Source organism: Agrilus planipennis, unplaced genomic scaffold (assembly GCF_000699045.2).
Source record: "Agrilus planipennis isolate EAB-ADULT unplaced genomic scaffold, Apla_2.0 scaffold234, whole genome shotgun sequence".
Taxonomy (NCBI): domain Eukaryota; kingdom Metazoa; phylum Arthropoda; class Insecta; order Coleoptera; family Buprestidae; genus Agrilus; species Agrilus planipennis.
In genome coordinates this window covers 9,481-17,637 of record NW_020442398.1, presented here as the reverse complement: position 1 = coordinate 17,637, position 8,157 = coordinate 9,481, and the positions used below count along the sequence as shown (strand labels likewise).

Genomic DNA, 8,157 nt, shown 5'->3' with positions numbered 1-8,157 from the left:
TTATTTTATAAAGAGTTTTACGCTCATTATTAGTAAAGATTGAAACTAAATATTTTTTTGTTTCGAAGTTCAAATCAAGGCATATTCACTGCCAAAAGTCAGTTAAAAATTTTCCGTATTATTCGTAATTATTATTTTATTCAAAGTTTTTTGTCAAATTCCAAATTTTCTCTCAAACCGTATACTTTTTTTTAGTATAGATAGTATTTATTTACCTCATAATATGCTGGGAAACCTAATTAATCACGAATTTCTAATTTTATGTACTCTTGTCTCCGATTGTACCTCCCAAACATCCTTAAGGACAACGGTTTCGAAAAGCTAGCTGTATGAAGCCTGTCAAAAATTTAAATCTGACATAGATTTCCTTTTCGGAAATAAGAACAGATCGCCCTAAAAACGTCCGATTCTTTCGATTTTACTCTCGCATTTGACCTAATTTAAATTTTAATTGGTCCATTGTAAAGAACAGATGTATATGCATAATTCTTTTTTGTATGAGTTTTAATTTAATTTCATAAATTACCATTGCCAAATACTTAGTACGACGTAAATATAGTAATAAAAACAATGATCTCCAAATTTGAAGGAAACTGGCTGATCCATCATTCCTGTCTTTTTAGGAGAATTGGACCACCAATAAGTACGAGAGAATTTGGCTTTTGTTCTTACAAAAGCCGCCCAGTACGCACGAAAGAAGAGTAGTAATTTGTAAACTACTCTGTCAAATTCTCTTCAACGAGGATAAAACGGCATCAACTCGAATGAAACTTATAAATACTATGGTCTTTTCGCAGATCCATATCCAAAATATCTGGCAAAGATGAGATAGTAAAAAGAAAATAGATTTCCCCTACAACTTGCAGTAGAGGATGAGATTAGAAAATCTTCAACGAGTTCTATGTTCATCAGTATACATTGATAAAAGAACAGTTGGAAGCAAGGTGGAAAAAGACCATAAAAATAAAATCAAAAAACCAAAATACATGGAATATAAGTGTGTTGGACGCAACAAGGATTTGCAGTAAAAGACGATTGAAGCAAAAGATATTGTGTTTAATATGACTGCATGATATACGTCTTGCAACAATAGGCGGAGAAAAATAAGACTCTTCTTTTCTACCATGATGGTCCAAATCTCCGTCCACTGGAATCACTTCATGACGTTTCGTTCACAACTGCAATGAACATTATCAAAGGCGATGAGGTAACGGTCGAAGGAAGTTGTCTTCTTACAACTGAAGAGACTCTTCTTTCTACTGAGGTGACTGAAACACAAATCATTGTCGAGAGATGTAGAAGGCAACTTCGATTATAACCTATTCACCTTTGATAATAGCCATTGCAATTGTGAACGAAACGTCGGGAATTAACTCCAACGGATCATATGGCTTTTAGACCCAGAAAACTTCGATACATTTACTTTGACCAGCATTGAAAATCTGCACAATCTGATTAAGCAAACTAGTTTCCTGTTTCGATTTGTGTTCTAATATTTTACATTCATCATCATAAGGTCGTCAGTCCTAAACTTGGTTGGACACGTACCTCCACTCTTTCTTATCCTGAGCTAAACTTCGTATTTCCTTAAAACTAGAATATCCCACATCCTTAACTATTTGCGAACAGTAATCTAATCTAGGTCTACCTCTACTCCTCCTAACTTCCGCTTCTGTCTCTAATATGTCTCTGACTCGACCATTATGCCTGAAAATGTGTCCTCCCAACCTTTCTCGCCTATTTCTTATTGACTTCCATAGAGTCCTCTGTTCTCTTACTCTTTCTAATACCTCTTCATTTCTAACCTTCTCTATCCACGGTATCCTCATCATTCGCCTGTAACGCCACATTTCGAACGCTTCTAACCTTTTCTTTTCCGCCGCGTCCACTGTCCATGTTTCGCACCCGTACAATGCCGTGCCCCAAACATACACCTTTAACAACCTTTTTTTCCGAATTTCTAAATTAATCGTTCCCGAGCATAGAAGTAACTTACTTTTATAGAAGGCGACTCGACCCTGCGCTATCCTCTGCTTTATATCCCTACTACTCCTTCCGTCCTGACTTATCTGACTTCCTAGATACCTAAAATCAGCCAATTCTTCTAATTTTTCGTCTCCTATCTTTATATTCGTTCCTTCCCTACTTTTCCTTCCCTTACATACCAGCATTTTTTTACACAATACCAAATTAAAATCAAAGCTAATATTAACGTTCTACATTTTTTTTTGCACCTTTTTATTTATATGTATATATATATGGCCATGTTATGTATAATTCTACAAAGGTGGTCTATCATTATTTCCGCACTACCCCATAGAGTGCCACAAAAATACCCACCAGGATTGGATTGATCCGTTTTATGAAACCATCAACGTTGACGAACCATTTGGTGCATGATGTGGCAAGCTATTAAATCTTACTAATTCAATTCATTACACTAGATAACTTTTTGTGGCTCATGAATCATAGGAATTAATGGAAAAGAAAGCGTAAAAATATTAATCACATCTAATGATGGCATGGGAGTTCCCACAAAGATACTTACGACATGTTTCGATACTTACATACATTTGCACATGTATCTACATATATGTATGTAGCTTTCTATCAAAATTCGAATGATTCAGAAGAAATAAACCATTTTACAGATCCAATGACCCCGTTAAGAAATTTCGGTAATCTAGCAGATGTTTATGTAAATCTGTGATTCATTTCGAATTCACCTCCAGGTATCAATAATAATCTACCATACTTTGACAAAAACAGGAAATAAAACTTGTAAAGACCATAAATTCCATTTTTATGTCTCCACTTTGTTTATTTGTTAAATAATAACGACATTCTTTACAGCTATTATTAAAAGATAGCCTGAAGAACTACTGAATATTTTTTTTTCTAATATTTTGGTCTGTAAATATTATTAACCACAAAAATGGTTTAGAAACAATATTATTGATAGATTTTTTAATTTAAAAAAGAAAGACAATCGTGTTCTTTTCGAACTCTTTCTTCGGAAACTGTTAAACCACAGCAGGGTATATCCTAGGGTCTAGGGGTCATGACCTGCGACAGCAGACTGCGGAGAGCGGTGCATGCCGCCCCTTATTAGGCATTACCAACTTTGTAAAAGTATAGTTTACTACACAATCTTTGAATTTGGCATCAAATATTACCGTATTCGTTCGTGTTGCCTTTTCCTACCGTAACGTTATAGATAATCTACATATTTTTTTTTTCAAGAATTATATTTTAATTTTTACGCCCTCCGGTGCAGAATGTAAAAACTATAAGTAAATAGGTATATAAATAGGTAACTAACAATTTACACATAAGATAAAAAATAGCATCGGCTGCATTAGTAAATATTAACGAAAAGTAGCATTAAACTTTCATACAGTTTTCTATGTAAATAGGTACTGTTACGAAGGTGTTTATTTGTTAAACTTCTACCTTTAGAATTAGAGAAGTTGACACTTTTCCTTTTTAACATGTTTGAAAACTGTGAGGAAAAGTGATACTAATTTTATGTGTAACCTTTTTACAGTAAGGCGGTAAAAAACACATTTGTATAAAGTCACAAAGGCAAACTCGCCGGTTCACCTTTTTTAAAAAAGTGAAATAAACCAATAAACCTTTTTTATATTATTTTCGAAATATAATAACATTAATGATTTACCGATTGCGCAAACATAAAATGTCTGATCCATATCTTACTCCATAGATTTTTGATTACATTATTAGGAATCACAAGGTCTTGCACGGCTTTCCCATTAACTAAAATATTAACCCCTACTAAAAGTAAAAAGTATTAGCATATAGCAACGAGGAGCTAGAGATAGCTTTAAATAAAATGGAAACGGTATTGATAAAACAGTACTGTATGAAAATAAATAAAATTAAAACAAAAATACCGATATGCAAGGGTAGAAAAAGTAGGAAAAAGAGCGAATGTAAAGAGAGGAGACGAAATATTAGAAGAAGTGCCTGATTTTACGTATCTAGGAAGTCAGATAAGTCAAAATGGAAGAAATAATAGGGATATAAAGCAGAGGATAGCGCAGGATCGTGTCGCCTTCAGTAAAAAAAGTCACTTCTATGCTTGCGAACGATTAATTTAAAATTTTGAAAAAGATTGTGAAAGCTGTATGTTTCGAGCGCGGCGCTGTACGGGTGCGAAACATGGACGGTGGGCGCGGCGGAAAAGAAAAGGTTAGAAGCGTTCGAGATGTGGTGTTATCGGCGAATGATGAGGATACCGTGAATAGAGAAGGTTAGAAATGATGAGGTATTAGAAAGAATAGGAGAACAGAGGACTCTCTCTATGAAAGTCAATAAAAAACTGGCGAGATAGGTTAGGTTAGGTTAGATACGATCTTGCGAAAATGCAAGACTAATAGTAAAAATTGCAAAACCAAGACCAACATTGCTCATCACATCACTACTCCTAGCATGGGCACGTGTCCCTTGTGACCATCCGTCCGTATTAATAAGTGCAACATTTCAAATACTTAATAAACTATTTATGAGATCATATTCATGAGAAAACATAACTTGAACCTTTCTCCTGTCATGCTAAATTAAATTCTTTAACGAGTCATCAAAACCCTTTATAATAAAAGGTAATCAACATTAATTCAACTGCAGACAGAGAGTTCACGACCTTTCCAATGCCTTTTCTGTTTGCATCTCTAATACAATAAACAAACACGGCATGCGTGTGTGACACTTAAAATAATGAGTGAGTAAGCCCGAAAAGAACTAATTACTAAATCAATCCCTGCAAACTACTAATGATAATAATCGGTTTAGCTAAACGATAGGTATTGTAATTGGGTCTGCCCTCAACTGCAGTAATAAACGAAGTAGACTAATCAAAATGTTGTAAATAAATTGTATTAGTTTGCGAGTGAGTATCCATTTTATCACTTAAATTTATGACTATTTTACAACTTAAACGTGAATTTGTGTTACAGAATATTTAATGTGAAAATCGGTAACAAAATTGGTTATCTATTAACTTACGAAAGTAAGGCTGAGTTGTTTCAATTAAATGAAGTACGTTGTCAAATTTTTCAGGAATTATGATTTTTGCTTAAAAATTGATTAATGTTTGTTAAATTATTTGTTTTGTCTAAAATTTAGCATAATTATACATAAATCTTATCACAAACAATACAAACAATTGTATGTAGATCGGTATGCAATAATTAAGGAAACTAATAGACTAAAAATGTCAAATAAAAATTTGTCATCATCATATGTCACTCTTATAAGAAACAATTGCTGCATTGTTGGTTTAATTGTTGAGTACAAAGATTTGCCAACCGTTTCTCCTAACGTGGTAATAAAGTCAAAAAAAATCTATTCTGCTAAGTGTAATAGCATCACGCGTTACTCTAAGCGTCACTCTTATTATAAGCAATTGTTACATTGTTGGTTAATTGTTGACTACAAAAATCACTCATATAACAAACAATTGCTGTGTTATTGATTGTAAAAGGCTTGCCAACCACAAAATTTGTAGTGATTTAGACATCCAAATAAATTCTAATGCTGAAATGATAATTTACGTGGCTGGATATGTTGTATCATTTACTTACTCCTGTCTAATTATCTTAATAGGGTGAAATTGTTTATTTTTCTCATAATGTTGGAAAGCGCACCGCAAAATGCAACATTCAACTCTAATTTATGTAGATTATATTCCTGATTAATTAAAAGTAAGACGCACGCTTAATTTAGGCTCATAAAACATACTGCATACACTTTTCGTTCTGTATAATTAAAACTTTCTTGATAAGCAAGAAAAGTGATTCTGTAATAAAAATGTAAAAGTATAATCAGTCATAAAGCAATTAAAATTTAAATTGCCAATAAAATTTGTTTTTCTTAAAAAAAAATAAGAACAAAAACTCATTACTATTTACTAAATTTTCCCAAAAAAAGTAAGTTTTGCATTTACTAAAAATAAAGCCAAAAGTTTAATACTTCTTTTAATATCTACAAACTATTTTACTTATTAGGTAGATGCCTACTAAAATTAATACAAAATTATTTAGTTTGTAAACAATTTTTAACCTCTATGAGAAATAAATAAAGAGTTTAATGAGCATGTAAACGAAATGATAATGTCAAAATCAAAATTTAATAAGCAAATAATAAATAGATAAACGTGTTGTTACTCAAGGACTTCTAACGTCATCGTAAGCCATTCTTACCTTTATTTGCGACCACTTCGGCAAGGACCTGCGCTGTGTCCACTTTGACCTGTGACCATTGCCCCGCAACTGCCAGAGTACGTGCACCAAGTGCAACGGGGAGTTCGCGCACCACGTGGAACACAACTTATAAATTGTTTATTATCGAACAACGGTCTAAGTTAAAATACGTTAATAATAATCCGATTTCACACTGAACCTCTTTACTATGTCGCGAATAGAAACAAAGCAGAAAAAAAAGAACAAAAAAAACAGAAGGAAAGAAAATTGCAAAGTTCTATGAAGACGTCGTCGCCTGAATGTCTGCCGTTCTCACACACGCACCTGCTGCTTCTCCGTCGTCCGTTCGGCGTTGGAAGAAGAAGAATACCGACGAAGAAGTTACTACCAACTGGCCGCCGCGAGAGACGCGGATGGCACACATCTTTAGTCAAGTGGGTCAACGGTAACTCTCTCCCGATCACCCCCTGCTTCTTATGAAGTCGATGATGGTGATGATGGTCAGTCTGGGCGGCCGGCAGTGGCCGAGGAAGTCCAGGAGGAGAGGTGGTGACCGGGTCGGCAAAGGACACCACTCCGCAACAGCAACCACTGCATGACCGCGAAGGACACTCCAAAAGAAAAAGTTCACTATATCTGTAACAGACAGCTAGAACTCTCAATATTCTAATAAAAAAAGGAACTTACATCACAAAATCAAAATTTTTAGTAATTTCTAAATGAGATATGATAGAAAACTGGTTGAATAGATGATCTGTTAAATGCATTGAGAGGCTTGAAATTAAAAATTTTAAGAAGAAAAAGTTAAGAAGGAAGAAATAAAAAATAAGAATTCCAGTGGGAACGAAAACTAATCGAAGACGTTACAGAGTTAATCTATCTAGACCTTGTACTTAATAGAAATAATGGAGCAGATAGACTTACAAAAACCCGAGGAAGAAAGCAATAGGAGTAATGAGAAACGTATAGAGAATAGGAGTAGGAAATCTCAAAGAGAATTGGCAAAATGGAATGTTTCTATTTGAGACATTGGTATTGTAGGGTAGACAATAAGAAAAGAAATTGAAAGCATTCAGAAAAGATCTATAAAATATATTTTAAAATTAGATAGAAGTACAGCGAAATACGTTCTAGAAAATGAAGAAAAAAGAAACAGAAAAATTGACCATAAAATATTCAACAAGAGCCTGAAAGTACGAAAAAAAAATGTTAAATGCAGAAAATAATATGATACTTATAAAAGTTATAAAGATAATATATCGAATATTGAAACCCTAGAAAAGAAAATCACAAGGGAAAGATGCAAAAAGGAAAGAAAAAATTTTTTAATGGAAACTGGGCGGTCTAGCACTACAGATTGAAATTGAAAAAGATGGAAAGAGACATTGAGAAGCAAAAAGAGAAGATACAAATTAGAAACAAAATTCGCGCAGAAATACAAGAAAATATGTAGGTTATGTAAATTGGAACCGAACACGTTCGAACAAATTTTTGAGAGATGAGGAATGTGACAGGATGATGAGGATAATATTATGAAGGAGGAAATTACAAAAAAAAGACTTAGGTGTAGGCATAGAGTAAATGTAAATGCACTTGGCATAAATGAAACATAACGTTTTTAATAAAGCCGTCTATCTATCTATGTAACTGTTACGATTAAGAAGATATTTGTTTCATTAAACATTATGGTTTTAAGTTCTAATAAGTTCCCATCGATGTTGAGATAAGTGAAGTTATAATCAAGTTCTTGGTGGATTAATGTTCACTACTGCAGCAGGTACATGAGGTGGTTATCCTCGGTTAAACGATTATAGTTTGTTTTTTTTTAAGTATTTTTTTACTGTTTCTATTCAGTATTTCTTAAGAATACATATCTATCACATTTCAATGTTTATCTTTTAAAAAAGTATTCGTGAGAATATTCGCCGCATGGCAT

General features: G+C 33.4%; 1 protein-coding gene across 1 annotated transcript in view; it reads right to left on the bottom strand.

Moving 5' to 3' along the window:
- LOC108738956 (serine proteinase stubble) overlaps nt 1–6,707 on the bottom strand; it is a 121,988-nt gene extending 115,281 nt beyond the window's left edge. The window contains exon 1 of the mRNA XM_025980111.1: nt 6,222–6,707. The gene's annotated coding sequence lies outside the window, so the exon portion shown is untranslated. The remainder of the gene's footprint in view (nt 1–6,221) is intronic.
- Nucleotides 6,708–8,157: the final 1,450 nt, after the last annotated feature.